Below are 22,737 nucleotides of genomic sequence, written 5' to 3' on the forward strand. Positions count from 1 at the left end.
TACATATATTACCAACTTAAGAAATAAAGCAAAAACATGCAGATTTGGTGACCTAAGAGATGAACTGATAAAAGACCATGTTGTATGTGGTGTTAATAATGATGTAGTGAGAAAGATTTTGCTTCAAGATAGTGACTTAACATTGAACAAAGCCACTGAGATTTGCTAAATACATGAGATTGCAGAAAAGCATACAGATATACTTATGAATGAGCAACGCATATTTGCAGTATCAGCTAGTGTGAATGTTGATAGTGTACAGCAGCAGAAAATTAAGACGAAAAAGAAATATAAACTGAAAGGTAATGGCACACCTAACCTCATTGTTAACTGTCGCAATTATGGAAGCAGTCATGAACCTAACAGGAAAAGTGTTTAGCTTTTGGTCAGCAATGTCACAAATGTAAAAAGTGGAATCATTTCAAAAGACATTGCAAGTCTAAAGTGTCTCAGACTTATGTTAAAAGCAAGTATTTAAAGAAGCAAGTAGAACAGATAGAGACTGTAGCAAACTTTAAGATCTATGAGCAAACATTCTATGTTGATGGTGTCTCTGTGATCGAAGAAACAGTTAATAAAGCAGACTATCAGTTGTCAGCAAAGAGTGAAACATTTTCTACTGTAAAATTAATGGAAAACCCATAGAGGTTAGAGTAGACAGTGGATCCAAGTGCAATGTTATATCAGCACAAATGTTTGTTAAAGTAAAAGCTGGTGAGAAACTTGATTTAGCAAAGGATGCAAAACTAGTTGCTTATGGTAGTGAAGAGATTCAAACTGATGACACAGTAGTTCTCACATGCCATTCTGCCATAAACAGAAATTACTTGCAGTTTTATGTAGTCAAAAGACACATGCTGTCACTATTAGGCCTCAAAGACAGTCTAAGAATGGGACTGATTTCATTTAATGAAAAGGTTCACCATGTTAAGTATGAACAACAATGATAGGTTTACACAGAATAGTTTTAGTGAATATGCTGCTATTTTCAAAGATGAGATCGGTAAACTTCTAGTTACATATTCCATGAAGTTAAACCATGAAGTAAGTCCAGTTGTCAGAACAGCACAGAAGATCCCAGTAGCAATGCAGAGTAAAGTGAAAGCAGAACAAGAAAAAATGGTGAATTTTGGTGTCCTTACTTCCATAGAAGAACCAGCTGAATGGGTCTGTTCCATGGTCGTAGCTTATAACAAAAGCTCAAATGATATTCAAATATGTATTGATCCAAGAGACTTAAACAAAGCATTAAAGCATTCTCATCATCCAATGCATACAGTAGAAGAGGTAGCCTCTCTCATGTCAAATTCCACTGTTTTCTCAGTCTTAGATGCAAAAAGGTCCTTTTGGCAAATTTCACTGGATCACAAATCTTAATTGTTAACTGCATTCAGTACACCTTTTGAGAATGCCATTTGGAATCAGTTCTGCCAGTGAAGTCTTTCAACATGCTATGGAACAAATTTTTTTCTGGTTATCCATGTGCTGTTATTGTAGACTCTTACTCAAATTGGTTTGAAATTGACCTGCTTCCTAACTTGGCATCTTGTACAGTCATTACAAAACTGAGGAAACATTTTTCTGTTCATGGTAGTCCGCACAATCATGTATGACAATGGTGCACAGTTTACTAGTCAGCAGTTCAAGAAATTTGCTGCATCTTGGGACTTTGTGCATATTACCAGTAATCCTGAGTATCCACAATCCAATTGGTTAGCTGAACATGCAGTTTAGAGTGCAAAACGTTTGTTAGAGAAATCCAAGAACAATGGTGCAGGTGTTTTCTTTAACTTAGCAAGAAAAACAAAAAAAGCATGAAAATGTAACAAAAAAAATCTCCTGGCTTCTTTGTATTTTTTTTGGTTACGTTTTCCTTAACTTAGTCTCAGAAACATTCCTAAAGACAACTTGCTTGGTTCACCTGCTCAGTGATTAATGTCCAGACAGACTAGAACACCTTTACCAATCAGTAAACAATTGTTAGTACCGAATCTAAAGAACAACAGAGTGGTCAAGGCTCAACTTTCGAGAAAACGTCAGTCACACAAGTTGTACTACGATAAGACCAGTAATTCCATTAGACCATTATTACAAGGAGAAGTTGTGAGAATGCAAACAACTAAAGGATATGACTGAGTGAGAATCATGGAGAACATTTGTGAGGAACCGAGATCTTACATCATACAATCAGATGGAATGGATTTCAGATGGGATCAAAGACATGTGTTACCTTTCTCCAAACCAGTGATGCAGCAGATTGTCTGTGCCAATGACTCTAATTGCTAGAATGACTCTACATCTGTTCAAATTCAAAAGGACTGTGTGCTTCCTTCAAATAATTTTGATGTAATACCTGATGTTCCAGTTGTGAAAGGATCCCCAGATACTGTCCCTGTTGCTAAACCCAGTCAAAGTTTCTATGTTATATCAAAAACTTAAAATGCTTGACCAGCACGGTTTTATAAAAAATACTTTATTAGATGACAATAAACTAAAAATATATGTATAACATGTAAACACTTCACAGTTCACTGATTGCTTCATCACACTAAAAAGAACTAATCGGTCTACTTATTTAAAGCATCTACAAACCAATCAAATCATCCAAAGAGCCAATTGAGAATTAAATAACCACTCCATCTCTACAATCGTAAAACACAGTCGCGAACTTCTCTCTATTATAAATAATCATTAAAATACCAATCATTAAAAAACACCTCAAAAACATATCAAATATCTAAAAAAATCCATGGATACATACCAGGATAAAAGCATTCTATTAAATACATCAATGGGGAAGCATGCATGCTCTCACAGCTGGTTTTAAAGAGACAGGCTCGTTAATCTCTGGCGGTTAATCTGCATGTAAGATCAAAAACCAGTCTTGTTCTCTTAACACTGTTTTGTTCTTAACATCCCCACCTCTTGCAGTTTCTTCAATGACATGAAGTATAAAAAACTTAAATTTATGGTGGCTCCCTTCTGCCTTAATATGCCGAGCCAATGCATTAATAGTCTTAACATACTGAGGCAAAAGGGAGCCACCATAAATTTAAGTGTACTTGTTTAATGTCTGTGTTTATTTAGTTTATGCATATATTTAAATGGTCTTAATTAGTCATATTTGAGATACTTTTATCACATTATCTGAGATTATTTAAATAAGACTGATATAATTCTTAAACTATTTGCCTGAAGAAGCCTTTTGTGGTGAAAGTTCTCTTGAGTGTAAAATAAAGTGTTAGGATTTTAAGAGCTTTGTGGTGCTGGCTTGTAGTTCTCTTTATTATTGTTTTGTCTAGTACAACTTTACAAGTTCAGCTTTATCTGTGTGGCAGAATTGGGTATTTTGTTTTACATTATCATTTTCTCTTTAGTCAGATTGACATGCATCAGTCCTTTGGCTTCGCATATCTTGGCCAACCGGTTCTTTGCCAGCTTGCTATAGTCCTCTGCTGACATCATTGTCTTCTTTCCCTGAATAAACTACACTAAAAATAAATAAAACTGTTGCAAAAATGAAACTCTGTATGTTTACTTTGTGACTGTTGAGAGTACACACACACCTTCACTGACAACTGCCCACCAGCTACTGAAGTTCAATTAATATCGCACTCAGCTGCCACCAATATGTGACGTGTCCCTACTCTGGGTCAGCAATCAAGGAGACTCAATCCTCACCACGGACTCTAGTGAGGGATGGCCACTAAGAGCAAAAATGGATTCACTTGCAGCTCCCTGCACCAAGCACGATTTCCCTTAAGAGCTCAGGGAGGATGCTGCAGACCTGGGGCTGGACTCTCTTTCTCTCTCCAGGCACACACAAAACTCCCCTCTGACCACTTTGAAGCTCTGTGTCTCTGTTCCCAGTAGCTGACAGACACTTGGATATTTGAGTTTCATGCACACATACACACCTGGGAAAAGCTGGCACAGATTTACTAGCTGTTTCACTTTCTGCCCAGACTCTGAGGTAATGCTGCTGCCACCAGTCAGCTACCCTAAGTCTCTTACCTAATTATACTATAGTTGAGTGTGACAAAAACAGCAGCAAGGCTTTCAGGAAAGGTGAGAGTGTCACCAAAACAAGCATAAGTACTCTCAGAATGTTAAAAACATTCTCTTAAAGGACCAGCCACAATAAACAGTATTAAAATATTTAATGATAAATAATAAAACAGAAAACAGGCAAATACTGAATACTATAAACAACAGAGTTTCAACCACAGAGATGTGAAAAATGATAAAGTTGGATAGTTTCTCACAGATGCAGAAAAAAATACTAAACTATTCTCACTAAATGTCCCTGACTAACTAAAGAATGAATGTTCTCTGACTTCTTAATAAAGCAAGGCAAGCTGATGTGTGCTGATTGTCTTACCACAGCAAAAAACAGATATGTCTGTCTTTGTCTGTGTGGATGTGTGAGATATATATCCTGTCAGAAATCTTTTCTGTCTGGTTGCAAAGTGCTGCTGCAAGAGTTCCAAATAAACCAGATGCTGGTTAGAGGATGACATCACCTCTGGTCACCTGACTCTGGTACAATACAGAGACAGAGCTTTGCTAAAATCTGTGGCAACATCTGAAACCTATAACACAATTTCAAACTTTCCACCCTTCCAGGGTTCTCTGATAAATATACACATTTGATCAGTTACAACAATACAACCTAATATACAAGCATACATTCTTTCTGTCCAGCAGGACCTACTGTTGATGCATTTTTAACACAAGTAACTTTACAAATATATTTTTGCCTCAAACATCTATACAAATCAGTGTGCTAGTCATAACATAAAATTATTTAAAAAACTCCAGCTAGCTATGCTGGCATATGTACACATGTACTGCCCTACTTTCCCTGGCACAGATGGCACTACCTCATAACATCATAGGGTGTATAAAAGCAAAGCCAATTCATATCTCTCTTTAATGACTGTTTCTAAACGCTTTTTTCTGTTATGCTCTACGACACACTTCTGAGTGCTTTGGTGGTGATGTAAGATGAAAGGCTGATTATCACTTCTCCATCTTGAAAAGAACACCTTACTTGTTTTTGTAACAGTGAAAGAATATGGCACACTTTCAGTAAGATTTCAGTCTGCCTTTTTCATATTGGTTTGTGGGTTTATTCATGTATGCCTGTTTCCCCAGGTTGCTGCCTTGATCTTTGTACTCCCTGACTGATTTCTGTAACAGCTAATCATCTTTAGTCTACCAATATGTCATTGCTTGGCAGTATGTTCATTGAAAGCGGTGCCCTTTAGCATCTATTTTTATCTGCCAAACATAGGTAGTTGCTGGTACTGCTGTGTCACATAGTGGTAGGCTTCAGTATACCCTGCACCATCTGATTCAAGCTTGTAATTATGATAACAAGTTTCTGCTGCTGAGTGAGTATGATCTGCAGCTTTTGCACAATCCAAGGTGTTTCATAACGAAGGGAACAATGCCCCTAAATGATACTTGGCTCAAAGGGCTCCATAAATATGAAGTCTATTAAAAGTACAGTTTATCACATGACAGCACCAATTCTGAAACCTCTAATAAATAATTGTAGAGCTACCCAATACAAAATAATATGCTTCAGTTTAACTTTAACATATTTATTTATTAACTTTAAAAGTGAAGACAAACCATGTTTTTGAGAGGTGAGAGGTAACCAGAATACTAACGACAAAGTCATATAGGGACAGGAAAAAATATGCAGACTTTGCACATAAAGTGAATAAATGACAGGGATGAACCACAGACCATGAAATGTTTAGGCAGATGCTATAAACATTGTGTCACCACAATAGTCATAACATGTAAAAAGTGCACAATATAGTATTCTAATGATTGATGCATATGTCATTAATGTTAGCCAAGCATGTTATGCAACCTTACTATTAGTTATTGTCATACTCCGTATGCAGTACCACATTTTAAACAGTGAATTTTATTTTAACATACAGTACTATGCCTGTGGGTTATTAACTATATATGTTGTACAATGGAGAGATAAACAGTTAATTTCAGTTTTCCTATGTGTCATACTGAATCTTGTCTAGTCACTTAAATTATATCAGAAACATATCTTCCTAATATATCTTTATCTTTTCTTGAGGTAATTACATAGCAGGGTTTATGAAACTTTTTTTTACTCTGTAGATAATCTACTTAATCTATATCCCTCTTCCTGTGTGCATTCAGCCCCAACAATTACCAGCTGCCTCTTCCTTTAAACAAGTGGTGAGGATATCCCATCAACACTAGCACTGCAGACAAGCACAGTCTCTCTGATTAACAAAGCCTAATAATGTGTCCTAAAACAAAAAGAGCAGTGCAGTCACTAACATCTAAATGTGCTAAAATAACAGGATTTGTATTAGCACACATTTTCTGAAGGATATGAAATCTGGAACTCAAATGTATATCATTATTTAGTAACTTCAATCCTCAATAATTTGCCAGAAAAACACAAACTTTATGAGGAACACACCAAAACTATGAGGTAAAGATCTGGATATTCTGAGGAAACCTGGACAGTTGAGAAGCATGACTGGGTTCAGTTGTATACATGCAGAACTTAAAAGATGGCGCAGTGGTACAGCAGGTAGTATTGCTTCCTTGTAGAGCCTGGTTCTCTGGTTCATTTCCTGGCTCTAGTACCTTCTGTTTGAAGCTTGTATGTCCTACGTGTATCTATGTTAGTTTTTTTTGTTTTTGTTTTTGTTTTCTTCAACATCCCTAATTCATGCAAAAAGATCACTTGACAACATTTAAAACTGCCTCTTGGTATGTATGTGTGGTAAGTGTCACATCCTGCAGTGAACTCATACCTCTCAAGTGTACCTCATTACAAGGAACGTACCTTATTTGGGGTCTTAAAACATTCATGTTCTTCGAAATTCCTCAAAGTTCCACATTGAAAGAGTCTGTCACACATTCAGTGTTAGGAATTTTTTTAAAGTGAAATCCATGGTAAATTGAAATTATTCATATTAATTCATTAAATGATCTTCTTTATAAGTAAAACCAGCATATTTTAACCATCCTATGACCTTCCTAGTTGAAGTTGTTAGTAAGACATTAGTATGTGTTTCACATTTTGCCCATTTGTTTCAGATTATGAAGGTGAGTGTTCCTCATTTTGGCGATGGAAGGTTGAGAGCTATGATGTGAACTACTGCTTCATCTAGGATCGGTTCATGCCTTATGTTCATCATTTGGCAGGATATGCCCTTGCTTTCTGACTACTTTGAAATGGATAAAGTGGGAATATTAAACAAACATACCAAAGGGGGCATTGTACTCAATGATTGGTCTGATGAAGGTAACAAAGGAACAATTACATCTTTTGATCTAGATGACAAACCCTTGCTTATTAGTTATGCAACAGAGTGATTTCCTTGCTAAAGTAGACACATTAGATGGTCAAAGGCCAAGTAATTGTTTACATGCATTCCCAAGTCCCTGACCCACAGATTCAACTCTTAGGGCTATCATATTAATGTAGTAATTTCCAGGGCTGGTCGTCTTTCTGTAAGATACTGTAAGATACTATTATGCATTCTTTGGCACTGAGTTTTAGATTGTGAATCTGGCACCAGTTATTAATCTACATCTGGCCTTCTGGGATGCTGTTTATATTTTTGGAGGATTCTGTGATTGCAACTTGTTTGCAATTGTATGTGAGTTTGGTCAGCTAGAGGCTTTTGTCACTGGTCCTGACTTCAGAGAAGTAGATGAAAAAAGTTAGTGGCCCCAGCACTAAATCCTGGGGGACTCAGCTAGTGACTCATCTTTTTGTGGAGGTTGACTCACCTATCCTGACTTCTTGTGTCATACCTGTGAACCAGCTGGCTATCCAGTGGGTGATGTAGGGGGTTATACCTAGTTTTTTGAGCTTGTCTACTATGCCGGGGGGTATCTGTTGAATGTCGTGGCCAGATTGTGCTGGACAGTATGCACTCTTTTGCCCTTGTCCATTGCTTTGGTGACTTTCTAGAAGAAATACACTAGGTTTTGTAGGCTTGATAAAACAGCCTAATAAACATACTGAAGTAATGGTGTTTGACCAAGTAAAAGGGATCTGGCTGGATTTCCCTTTAAATTTCTGTTACATGTTACTAATTGTCATGCTGAATGGCTTTGTCATTAATGTATTACCATTATTGTAGGGAAATTAATACTACAGAGCAGACTAAGCACATGCATTCTGCATATCTATTGTTTTAACATTCTGACATCTACATTTATATAAAAATTATTTCATTATTTCAAGTTCCGCTACATTTCGTCTTTGACACTTTTCCTTACTAGTGCCAGAATATTTACATTTATTCCAGACCTACCACAGCAACCATTTTTCAAATCCAAAATAGGCAAAACTTATAAAATGCAAGATGGAGATTTTTATTTGCTATGCAAAATTACCGCATGTCTCTACCTGTGTTTTTGATAATTTATTTCATGAAGTATAGTCATAAAATATCAGTGCAGACAATTTAAACCTTAACTACTCAAAGTCACCACAGTTATAAGTATGCAGTTCTTACCAGTGGATTTTTCATTACTGAAATCATTTCAAAACTGAACTGTGGATTTACAGTACTTCATACATTGATTGATGATTTCATTTACAAATTCTTGTAAACATCACTGAGTCAAGTAACTGCATCCCAAAAGAGACATTATAAAACAAACAGATTACAGTTCATTGGAGAATAATTTTCTCTTTTCCAGTTTTTCGCTTCCTCACACTTACTTATGTTTTTCTGTGGTTGCTGCAGTATCATCTCCCATGCAGTTTTACATTTTGCACCGACGGTTATCTTTACGTAATTATAAACATGCAAATTCTAGCTCCCATGTAGTTAATTATCTAAAATTAGAAGGTGAACACATTACTACAATAATGTATTAATTGAATAGTCCTCAACTGTAACTGCAGTAAAATCAGTAAATGTGTACACATCTATTGTATATTTTAAGTAAAAATAATAATACTTTGGCAGAATACTGGTCAAGGCAAAAATGTCAAAAGCCCATTTCCAAAGCGTTTATGTTGACTTTAGGTTCAACACTGTTTGTCATGTGACAATATACTTTTTAGCTGAAAACTAGCTTTCCATGCCTGGTATCTTTATGATAACAAATGAAAAAGAATTGTTATTGACAGAATCAATACCTCCCTCTCTATAAATCCATGTTAAGTTTAATTCTCTTGGCTACCAAAAGACAATTATTAGAAAATAGAAATGAAAATCTAAACCAACTGTATTTAAAGTATTGAATACTGTTAATGAGATAAAAGCTACTAGTGAGATCTTTAATTATTGACTTTATAACTAAGAATGTCCCTGCCTGAACATTCACGTAAACAAATATAAACTTTTTAATATTCATTAGCATATAAATTTCACTCATAGTGTGCATGTACTTAGAAGATGTCATTGGCTGGATAGTTGATAGATTATGTGCTGAAACTGTTCTCACCCTTTTAGCACTATGTCTCCTAAGACAGTGTATAACCTGCCTTATGCTCACAGATAACAAACTTATATCCAGCACTAATAATTCCATCTGTGAGAGGTGCAAATGCCTAATTAATGTAGAGACTTTCAAATCACCTATAAACTTTCCGCATGAACTGCATACGCCTCCACCAAGTTGCTTCTTTATTCGCATCATGATGTTTTATGCTGAGGTTGTAAAACAATTATTTCCAGATCCTCCTAGAAATAAGAAGACTAAGTCTCAACAAAAATCAGGCCAATCTCCACCTCATGCATACCCATCACACAGAGTCACCCTAAGCATAAATACTCAAAATCTGCCACACACAGTTACTCTGAGCATAAGTACTCCAAATCTACCACACAGAGTCACCCTGTGCATAAGTACTCCAAATCTACCACACAGAGTCATCCTGAGCATGAGTACTCCAAATCTATCACACAGAGTCTACCACACATAATCACCCTGAACATAAGTACTTCAAATCTACCACACAGAGTCACCCCAAGCATACATACTCCAAATCTGCCACACATAGTTACTCTGAGCATAAGTATTCCAAATCTAGCACACAGAGTCACCCTGTACATAAGTACTCCAAATCTAGCACACAGTCACCCTGAGTATGAGTACTCCAAATCTACCACACAGAGTCACCCTGAGCATAAATACTCCAAATCTACCACACAGAGTCACCCTGAGCATAAGTACCCCAAATCTACCACACAGAGTCACCCTGTGCATAAGTACTCCAAATCTAGCACACAGAGTCACCCTGAGCATGAGTACCCCAAATCTACCCCACAGTGTCTACCACACATAATCACCCTGAACATAAGTACTCCAAATCTACCACACAAAGTCACCCTAAGCATAAGTACTCCAAATCTGCCACACAGAGTTACCCTGAGCATAAGTACCCCAAATCTACCACACAGAGTCACCCTGAACATGAGTACTCCACATCTACCACACAGAGTCACCCTGTGCATAAGTACTCCAAATCTAACACACACAGAGTCACCATGAGCATGAGTACTCCAAATCTATCACACAGAATCTACCACACATAATCACCCTGAACATAAGTACTTCAAATCTACCACACAGAGTCACCCTAAGCATACGTACTCCAAATCTGCCACACATAGTTACCCTGAACACAAGTACTCCAAATCTACCACACAGAGTCACCCTGTGCATAAGTATTCCAAATCTAGCACACAGAGTCACCCTGAGCATAAGTACCCCAAATCTACCACACAGAGTCACCCTGTGCATAAGTACTCCAAATCTAGTACACAGAGTCACCCTGAGCATGAGTACTCCAAATCTACCACACAGAGTCTACCACACATAATCACCCTGAACATATGTACTCCAAGTTTACCACGCAGAGTCACCCTCAGCATAAGTACTCCAAGTCTATCACTTTGAACCATGGCAACAATAAAAATGTTTTAGTGATAGGTAACTCCATTGTCAGGCACATTGACATATCAATCATAAGGCAAGACAAGAAGAGGGTTACAGAGAGTTGTTTTTCAGGTGCTAGACTGTCTGACATTACAAGGGCCCTAAGGACAGTATGACTATTATATGAAAGTGGTGCTTGAGGGAGTGAATAAGTTGAGATGTAAAACCATAAGGGATATGTAGAGAGATATGTCAGAACTTTGCAGGCATGTTACAAATGCATGCAAGACACAAGTCCTGAGTGAATCCTTCCTTCACTTTGAATGATGCTTAGAGGGCAGAACATTCTTGACCTGGCTCCTACAAATATGGCTACGTTTTGCACTACTTCACTGGCCACAAACTTGTAGCCTCCTTTAAATTTCCAAAAGCTCCTTCAGGAAACATCACTGAATATAAGGGCTACGTAGATGTCAACCTCAATTAACTTATGACTGCATTCCACAGCCTTAATACAGCAGAAAGATTCAGTATGGAAATATACACATTTAGAAAAATGGATATAGCTAGTAGGGGTCTACTTCACGATGTCGAAAGCCGACAGTATCAAAGCTGATATTGTTAGCACCACAACATCGAAAGTGCAGAACATTGTGCAGGTAAACGGAAATCTCCGTAGGGGGAGATTTCCATTTACCTCAGTGTAGTGAGGTCTCAGAGTTGGAATATTTAAGTAGGGGGGTGTGGGGGTGCAGGGGGGCTTGCCCCCCTGCCTACACTAGTTAGTTTTTATTTTTTTTTAAACGTTATTTGATGTTTTGCTACATCGATCACTAGAGGTCGACCTTTAGTGATTCGATGTAGTAAGATTTTGATAACGTGATATAGACGCGCTAGCAGTGCCTACCAGAATCATAAGAAATTAAGCAACAAACCACCCTAGTTATCTAAAACCATAAATAAATGATATAACAAAAGAAACAAACTAATTAAATTATTTAGTACATCTAAAACCTATCTTCATAAGGATAATATTAAATCATTGCAAAAACCTGAAGAGCACTATCAGATCCATTAAAGGAGACCATGATCTTAGATTACCTCTGAAGCCAAAGACAGTTATAAACACTTATTTAGATATGTTAGAAAATTAAAAAAAACAAAAACAATAACTTACATTGCTCAGATCTTATTCATAATGGGGCCTCCTTTTCTGACAGTCTGACATTGCCTATACAATTACAGATAAATGTTGTTTCATCTTTACTGAGACGTCGATTCAAAGCCTTGAAATATCTGAATCCCTTACTCTTCAAATTATCTCTAAAGATCATTTACTGAAAGTGCTAGCCAATGACAAAATTACCTCCCCCTTGGGACTTGATAATATATCAGCTGTCTAACAAATAGAGTTAAACATGCCCTTGCAGACACATTCCTCAAACTGTTTAACATAAGTTTAGCTTCGGTTTTGTCTCCGATGAGAGGCATACATCAATGTTGAGGTATCTCCATAAGGGTGACCTTCCAACTGACAGAGGTAATTATAGATCTATTAGCCTTTCAATCCTCATGTGCAAAGCCAAAGAATGTATTATAACCATGCCATCATAAATCTTGTTAGACTTGACTCCAGTTTGGCTTTATGAAGGGTGAATCCTGTCTATTTTATCTGGAAGATTTCTTTTAAACAGTTATGAAGGCTATAGATGGTGGCCATGCAATGCATGCAGCATATTTTGATCAGGCTAAGGCCTTTAAGATCATTCTCCATGCTGGCATCATGTAAAATCTAAATGCTTTAAAATCAACCCATACGTATTGTGCTGGATAGTAAACTGGCTGAAAGACAGAACCCGCACAATGTAATTCGCAGGTGCTTAATAGGAAAGAATGAAAGTGACGAGTGATGGTCCTCAGGACTCAGCGCAGTGACCTCTCCTTTTACATATTTACTTGTCAGATTTTCTAGCAGAGAGTCAGGACCTCTGTCTAACAGAGTTTGCAGATGATTGCAAACTGGGAGCCGTTGTTAATTCACCCTATGACACCCAAACTCTCCTGAAAGAACTCACCCAAACAAACTTTTACTGTACAAAAATGGGCTCAAACTGACTGTTAAAAAGTGCAGTTACCATCACTTTTGGAAGTTAACCCTTCACTCATTATGCTGTCTAAGTAACACACCTCTACAAAATGAAAATGTAGTTAGGGACCTAGTTAATTGGGTTATAGCTAGCTCTACTTTGATCACCATGTAACTACACTTGTCAGGCAATCCTTTTATTTAGGCAGGTTAATTGTTAAAGGAGTAACATCAACATCTAAAGAGGTAATCACTCTCTTATACTCCACAATGATCAGCTCAACTATCAAGTACAATGCCCCCTTTGGGATGGATGTCAGTTAACATAACAGTTAGAAAGACCCAATAGGATCCTAACCAAAAAGATTACAGGCCTAAAGCCCATGAGTAACAAAGAGAGGCTGGAAGCTACTTCCCTTTATTTAGTGTATTTTAGACTTTTGAGGGGAGATCTCTGTCTCACTTATTGTGCTATTAGAGACTTAAGTTTTCTGGACCTCCTATTTTTTCTGCAAGTCCAATACCTCCACCAGTACCAGAACCAGGAAACTAAATCTTAAGCAGCAAATAAATAAGATATGATTGAGGGATAGTTTTATAACTCAGAATTTCAAAAACCCATGGAATAAACCTCCCCTGCATGTTAAACAGTGCAGCTCACTTCTTCTTCTTTCGGCTGCTCCCATTAGGGCTCACCACAGCGGATCATCTGTTTCCATTTTTTCCTGTTCTCTGCATCTTGCTCTGTCACACCAACCACCTGCATGTCCTCTCTCACCACATCCATAAACCTTATCTCAGGCCTTCCTCTTTTCCTGTTACCTGGCAGCTTCATCCTTAGCATCTTTTTCCCAATATACTCTGCATCCCTCCCTCAGCACATGTCCAAACCAACGTAATCTTGCCTCTCTGGCTTTGTCTCCAAACCTTCCAACCTGGGCTCATGAATCTTGATATATTCTACCATTTTTTGTCCAAAATTTTCAACAGTACTGTGCTCCTTGATGGATTCTTTATTTTTTATTGTATTTGTCTAATACCAAACATCAGAATAATCATACTGATGTTAATGCTGATAATATGCTCAGTAATATGATTATACAGATAAAGTGAACCTGATGCTAGAGTGTGTCCTAAGGTAATTCTTTGCATATGCTAGCTTTCCTCCTGTAAACTTCATCTGCTGACACAAGGCCTTCATGTATACTTTTTGTTTGAATTTCTTACACATTATGAAGATGAATATACTAATGCTTGCAACTAGGATTCTGATGGTCTGGTTTGTTTTCATTTATATAAATGCATGATTGCTTATGTTGTATGTGATTGGTTTAATAAAGATGTTTCTTCTTTAAAAAAAGAGGGCAGAAATTGAATAATTTATGTAATGTTGTTTAAGTTATATGACACATAGCAATATATGTGAAGCATGACGTTTGCTAATTTTAACTTGTTAATGCAGTTTGATTACTTTTATATAAATGTAAATGTGCCTGTGTCACAAGTGTAATTCAATAAAGGTGTTTAAAACAGAGCAAAAAAAAAAAAGAATATACTAAGAATGGTTTCTTTTACTCTGTCATGGAGTAGTTAGCTTTGCATAATTCAACTGATCATCTTTTTGCCTGTGATGTATTTTTCTTCACAACATGTTCTTAGTTATCTGTAATGTTATTAACCAAACTTGTCTGTATGTATTTTGACTGCTTTTATCGACGGTATGTTGCTTTTAATATTGTAGTTTTTTAACACAGACTTCCTCTGAAAATTATATTATAGCTTGAAAGGGCAACCAACCAACCAAATGATGAAACAGACAAACAGAATTCATGAATAAGTTAATAACGTGAACTGTAGACTAATGGTACATATTGGTAACTTAGCAGTTCCTTCAGGTGTGCTTCTCTTCACACAGAAACATAACTCTGTCACCCCAATCCCCAAATATCATGCTCTCAAAAATTTAGAGGATTTGTATCCAGTCTACAGTTCACCTGTTCTAGAAAGATCATGGAGAAAATAGTCTTGAAGCATGTGACTCTGTGACAAAATATGAGAGTATTTCTACAGTTCAGCATAGGAATATGAAAGGGTGCAACAAAGTCACTATTGCTACATGAGAATTTTTTCCCTATCTGGAACTATTTTTGAGGACTTACAGACAGCTTTTCATTTTGTGGTTCATTCTCCACTAACCAAGTTAAAATGGCTTCATTTGGCAAGAATCCTTTAAGTTCTGTTATTAACTAAAGGATAGAAATGCAGCTATATTTTATAATGGAATTCTCATCGGAGTTGATAACCTTGTTGCTGGTAAACTCCAGGAACCAGACCTGGAACCTCTACCTCCCCCTTTTTATAATCAGCCATTTTACCTATTATCCTGTCTTCATGCTACTTTACACAATGATTTAGTATTACTCAGTTTCTGGCATAGTTATCATACTGTCTGAAACTTATTTTTAAAGTGTTGTGATAGGACACTTCCTGTTAACATTATCAACACTGGCACTTTCATCTTGGTACCTAGAGATGACTATCCTATTCCTTTAGCTCTCAGAGGTGAACTGAGTAGTTATGATTTCCAGGCCTTCTACTTTAAATACCTGCTGAGTTGGTTAAATCTATCTCTCATGTTTCTCATGTAATTTTAGGAAAGTCTCAGGCCCACATAAATATCAGGGAATAGTAAGAATTGTTGAATGAAGTTTCATTATAATTTGAAGTACTATGTGCATCTAATTAAAACCTCATTTTGTCAGTGGTTAAATTTTCAGCTTCTGTATTGTTAAAGTTGGCCCTGAAGGCGATATCTGAGTGTGGAGTCTCACAGTAAAAGGATAATGTGACTTTTTCATTTTCTTTTTTTCTCTTCTCTTCAAGCTTGTATGACAACAGAGTTAGTGTATTTAGACATTGAGTTTATGGGTTAAAGCCCCCCTCACTGGGGGTGCCTGGTGCAAGAATAATGCTTTACTCATGTTGTGTGATGATAGGAGTTGCAGTATTGTATGTTATTCATAGATTCATAGACTGCTACTAGGCTAATGACCTGGAGTGGGGGCCTTTCTAAGCCTAACTAAGTTTTCCTAAAAGAATAATGATGTCCTGTATCCAAATAGGACATTGAGGGCTAGGCATTTATAAGCTACCTCTGTCCATAAGGGCCATGGGTTCCAGGCCCAGTGTAAATTTCCTATTCCTCATCTACTTGTCTATGTTGTGTTTAAACTAATTAACAGATGAGTCCAGTTCACATGGATGGGAAGCCTGTTCCATAGGAAGGGCAGTCTCTCGGACACACATCTGTCTCTCCAGCATGCTCTGTTTAAGTCACAGGCAAAATTCAGGTTCCTAGACCGTGTATTTCTGGTACTCTTTGACTTACAAATATGTAGGAGATTCATAAATGTGGAGTTTGTGAGCAATCTATAGGAGACTGATTAGAGGGAAAGTGTTTTAAGGCACTCTGCATAACGCAGGTTTGTTATGCCTTGAATTATTTTTGTAAGGAACCTTTGAGGTTGCTCTAGAGTCTGCATATGCCTAGTCAGGTACATACTAAATGGAGCACTGTACTCTGTGATTGGTCTGATAAGGGCAGAATACAGTGGGATAATGATCTCTTTGGCAGTGGCAGCTGGTGACTTCAAATCACAGGGGGGCTGCAGGAGACAGCTGAATGGATGGGGTCAAGGGGAGGGGGTGTGGTCAACCAGAAAGGGGAGGAGCTATGCACAAAACCACAAAAAACTAACTTTAATTAAATACGCTGCCCTGGGTGGCAAACCATCATTATGAAAGTCCAATCAAGACAAAAATAAGTGTAGAAGAATAAAAATATTTCAATGCATTGGCTGCATGACAGCTTACTTAATATCTAGATGGAAACAAAAGGTTGTGAGGCATGAAAAATAAATTACTTTTAAATACATTACTGGAATGCCAGTCAAAATCAAGTATAAGAAAACCAGAAGCACTCAACTCAAACCACTTCTCCTTGCACTGCAGTTCTAATTATAATATATTCAGCTTTATTAAAGTACCAAGTAACATGCTGAAAGTAGAAATCTATGTGATGCCCCACTTGTAAAATGTTTCCAAAAAAAAGACCTGCTGCCTGACAACTTGTTTCATGGGAAAACATGATAAAAGTAAAAAAAAAAAAACAAACAAAAAAAAAGCTCAAGATACATTGCTTAAAGGGTTACTGTACAGGGTATGGGCCACACACGATTGGCATTCTGTTTAGTTTAAAGTCTCCAACAAGTGTAATGAGCTTTTAAAATAATGGAATCCTGTCCTTTAATACCCAAGGCTTATACATTATCTAGTCAAGTATTCTCTGCATGGCAACAACAGAAAGGCTTTCAATGTTGGCAATTCTTTAACAGTATGCTTATTAAAGCTTACTTGCATCTTACAATCTCAGACAAGCTTACCTTATGGTCATTAAAGCATTGCTACTTAAACACAGAGCAACAGGCACTTTGAGTAATAAGCATAAATCTGAGTAATAAGCATAAATCAACAGTACAAAATATGACAGAAACCAGACCATTCTGCAAAATCAAGGACAGATGAAAAGCCACTGTAGTACTTATGCAGTGTGTCCTCCCCATCCAAGGTAGATACAACTACTCCTTGCCTTGTTTGGACACATCCAGAGTCACTACATGGGGGAGTGGGGTGCAACAAGCATGTCACAATTTGAAATTTCTCTGGCTGACTGTGATGGCCCTGACACATTTGTCATACCTCTCAACCTCAAGAGCAAGAAATCTGGACAAAGCCATACACAGAAGTGGGACAAAGGCCCAAAAATAAGGACAATTTTTAAATATTGCTCTAATAAACTTAGAAATATAATAGAATAGGTCTTGCATTAGTATGAATTTTCTGAAGGGTATAAAATCTGAAACTCAAATGTCTGTCATTTTCTAACTTCAGTGTTTAGTGATTTGTCACTAATTTGCCAAAAAACACAACTTTATGAAAAATGGACCAAAAATGTGATGCAAAAATATAAAATAGACACACAATACTGCTGCTACCTGCCAAAGAAGGGACACTTTAATATTAGTACTGCTACCTTGAGCAGCTGACAAAATAAAAGAATCTACATGCATTTCACGTAATCTATAACTTTGATTATTACAGTTATTTCTTAATTGTAAACCCTCCATGTTTTCTTCCAAAATTGCTATTTTATGAGGGATTATTAGGGGAAGAGAAACATTTTGAGCCAAAATTGGGGACAGTTGAGAGGTTGGCTATGCCTAATTCTATAAAGCAATTTATTTGCATGTACCTCTCAACCTGTTAATGCAGTAAATCTGAACAAGGCCAAATATATTGGGGGCACATATAAACAGTACTAAAATTGCTCTTGTATAAATTGAGACAGTTGATAGAACAGCTCTTACTTTAACATGCATTTTTATGAAGGTTATGAAGTCTGAAACTTATTATTTAGTGACTTAATTCCTAAATGATTTGCCAGAAAACTACAAATTTTATGAAGAACAAACCAAAATAAGAAGCAAAAATCTATTCATTCTTTGAAAATCTGGACAGTTGGGAGGTATAGTTCAGCTGGGCCTGTCTGAGTTTGCTGCCCTTCCCCCCTGACAAAATAATGGTTGAATGGAGCCTCTGCAGCCATTCCAATGAACCATTACTTGGCTATTTCACTCCATTTACCATAAACACTAATGTGCATACTGCTTTACTTCTATGATGAGTTGGACTTCATTTGAAAGTTTTATTTTGTATTTTACAGCACAAACACTAAGTCATCTGTTAAACAAAGCAATGCAGTCTCACAATGAAAACTTAGCATTAAAACTTCTCTGCCCTAGAAACTCACATTCATTGAAACAGCATTGAAACCCACATTTAAAGAAAATACATTTTGCCAGTGGCAGATAAAGATTAATTTTGGGCTGTTTTCAAATCATAGGCCCCTTGCATATGAAACATACATGTGCTCTTTGATACACCTTCCTCATTGTACTAAAAGTATATTCCTTGTACAATACCGTACACTTGTTAGAGGGTGTTTTAAATTTGTTTTGAAGATTTTTCCAGTAAACAATGAAACAAACCATATGCACCCATAATGGCAAAACTGCCCAGTTGAGAACATTTATCATAAAAAAGTCTACTCAGACTTCCACAGTCCACCATTATTAGTAAATATACACAATTCTACAGTCCACCATTATTAGTAAATATGCACAATTCCACAGTCCACCATTATTAGTAAATATGCACAATTCTACAGTCCACCATTATCAGTAAATATGCACAATTCTACAGTCCACCTTTATCAGTAAATATGCACAATTCTACAGTCCATTATCAGTAAATATGCACAATCTCTGAAGTAAGTCATCTAAATAATTCCACATTAAAGAAATCTGTAACTAATGAAGCGGCGGTTGCTGCTAGCAATCACCTTTATATTTCATGGTTTCATCGAAAAATAAAGTGTCTGTTGCCCCTCAGGAATAAATTGCCTATATTACATTAAAAAATGATAAGCTAGTAATAATATTGCAAGAAGAAATGGATGGCAAACTGATAACAGACTCATAGTTAGTATCTTCACCAAGGAGAACATTCTCAGTACGGCAGCATCCACCCCTTGTGGGAGTAGAACCCACAGCCTTCTGCATCAAAAGCAAGTACACAACCTGTTGTGCTATAGTATTAACTAGGCAAAAAGCACTAAACTTCTATTCCCCTGCAGCTCTCAGCTCCTTGTAAAATCTACTCAATACTCAACTGCATCTCAACTTCGCAGCTCAAGAAAACTGGAAAAAGCCAAAATGTATTGGGGGCCAAAATCCCAAAAAACAGGGACACATTAAACATTGCTTGTATAATCTTGGAAAGTTGCTAGAATAAAATGTTGTGTTGCCACCTTACATTTTACTGCCAAGGTCCCTGAGCAAAAAACAGTCAGAGTAACATACCACTACGCCACATCAGCTGCTTTGTAAAAGAGAGGAAGACTGAAACTTAAATGGCTATCATTTAGTGAATTCAGTTCTCACCATAGCTGTCAACCTCTTAGTACAAAACACCTGGACAAACCCAGTAATAAGGGAATACAGCCCTCAAACATATTCAGTGAATTCAGTTCTTGCCATAACTGTCAACCTTAGCACAAAAACCTGGACGAAGCCAATAATGGGGGAATACAGTTCCAAAAATAGGGACAAATTTAAAATATTCATCTTATAAACTTAGAAATTTGCTAGAAAAAAAGGTTGTGCTACTATGTATTCTGAAGAACATGAAATTTGAAATTCAAATGCCGGTCAATTTTACTGCTGACAGAACAAAAACAATTTTCAGCAGAGACGCAGGGATTAATACTGCAGACACGTCTTTGTAAAATGGCAGGGCACCAGAGCAAATCCACACAAACACAGGGAGGAGATGCAGACTCCACACAGAAGCCACCCCAACCAAGAATCAAACCAGAAAACCTATAGCTGTGAGGCAACAATACTATCACTGCACCATCAAATATGCAAGGAATTAAACATTCAGAAACCTGAAGTCTGAAATTCAAATGCCTGTCAATTTTACTGCGGACAGAACAAAACAATTTTCAGCAGAGACGAGGATTAATACTGCAGACACGTCTTTGTAAAATGGCAGGGCACCAGAGCAAATCCACACAAACACAGGAGGAGATGCAGACTCCACACAGAAGCCACCCCAACCAAGAATCAAACCAGAAAACCTATAGCTGTGAGGCAACAATACTACCACTGCATCTACTGCACTACACCATAACCAAGATTTGTGTAGCACTCACATTAACTGTGCTGTATCCGACAACAAATCTAGCATTCCTGCTTAATCTGGTTCTCACCAGTAAAATCTTGACCTTATAATTCTAAATCATGCTGTAGTCAGAGTCCTTGCTAAGGTACCCTCCCCTTCTATAGCAAAAAACTTCAACACAGTATCAGATCTATGTCCTTGAGCCAAAATGTGGGAAAAGTTCATCTGTGAACAGACACTCGAATACATTATAAAGTACTACATTTTGACTGATAAGCAACAGGGCTGTTGGCCAATCTACAGCACATTTATATACTATCTATGTATTAACAGAGCAAAACATATACCTGCATGGGTCAGAAAATGCTGACAGGAGCTAAAGCATAGGCCTTATAGCTTTATAACAACATACGCATGCACACTCACACACACACACACACACACACACACACACACACACACACACACACACACACACACACACTACTAAATTAAAAGCTAGTACCATACCATACACAATGTATAAACTAAAAGCAAGTACCATACACATCATTGTAAAAGTAAAAAGCACCATACACTTACCTGTCCGTTCTCCTTCTCCATAGTATCCAGCTAATCCTGCCCGCACAATACTCCCAAGACCCGTGAGATCCCTGACATCAAACAAACCTCCCGACAAGTCCGAGACTGTTCTGACTGCTGCTGCTGTTGCAGTCCGGCCCCGAGACATCATCCCAGAGAGTCTGTGCACTTTAAAAGTGCACAGACGTCTCCATGTGTTCCCTATGGGTCCTGCCGGACTGCCTGGAGCATGCGCATAGACGCGCAGTAGTCGGGACTACTGCGCATGCGCGAAGTCTGCGAAAATTTAAAAAAATATTTGTTTTCTATTTTTATTTCATTCTGAGGGGGCTGCAGTCTGGCAGTCCGATAGCACAGGCCGCCCCTGCTCTTTGGACCTAGATGCAATGCCGTTACTTATAAGTTGTACAATATAAAAGGATTTCCTCACCACTGTAGCCACACGGTGGTCAAAGGTAAGACTACTGTCTATATGCGTACCCAGATCCCTCACCACTGGGTCAACTCTTAGGAGTATATTATCAACATTGTAATTAGTTGGGATGTTTGACTTTCCAAATGGTACAATTATGCATTTCTTAACATTGAGTTTAAGACCATGGCTTTAGCAACATTTGTAAGTCAGAGATAGACCTTCTTGAAGACTGCTATTGTCTGCAGGGAAATCGATGATAACCCCCAGCTTCCAATCATCTGCAAACTTAATTAACCATAACACTTCAGCATTTGTTTCTATTTCAGAGAAATAGATGCTAAAATGGAGCAGGCCTAGTACTGAACCCTGGGGGATTCAACTACTGGCCTCTTGGTGGAGGTGGCCTCACCTGTTTTGACCTCCTCAGTTCTATCACTGAGCCAATTGGTTATCCAGTTTGTGATAAAAGGTTTATACCTAAATTAATGAGCTTGTCTATAATGCCAGAGAGGGATATTGTATCAAAAGCCTTGGCCAGGTTGAGGTAAGCTGTGTGCACAGTCTCATCCAGTGCTTTGGTGACCATCTCAAAAAATTCCACCAGATTTAATAGGCATGATATTCCTTTAGCAAAGTCAAACTGTGATGGGTCTGACTTTTGCAGGTTACCCATGTCCTCATTTATCAGGTCTGTGATGATTTTTTCCATGACCTTACATATGGCTGGTAAGACTTAATGGGCCTGTAGTTACCCTGATCAGTGGTTGGACTTCCTTTGTGCAGGGGAATGACTACTATTTGGTCTATTGCTTGGGAGTGAGTGGGAGAATTTTGAGTTGAACCTGTCAACTAAAATGTTGGCAATGGCCTCTGGTTCAGTGTGGTTGATGCCATTTACAATAAGTTCTGTGCATTGTTGTGTATTTCC

The sequence above is a fragment of the Protopterus annectens genome, chromosome 10.part0 (genome assembly GCF_019279795.1).
Source record: "Protopterus annectens isolate FY-2018-M chromosome 10.part0, PAN1.0, whole genome shotgun sequence".
NCBI classification, from domain to species: domain Eukaryota; kingdom Metazoa; phylum Chordata; order Ceratodontiformes; family Protopteridae; genus Protopterus; species Protopterus annectens.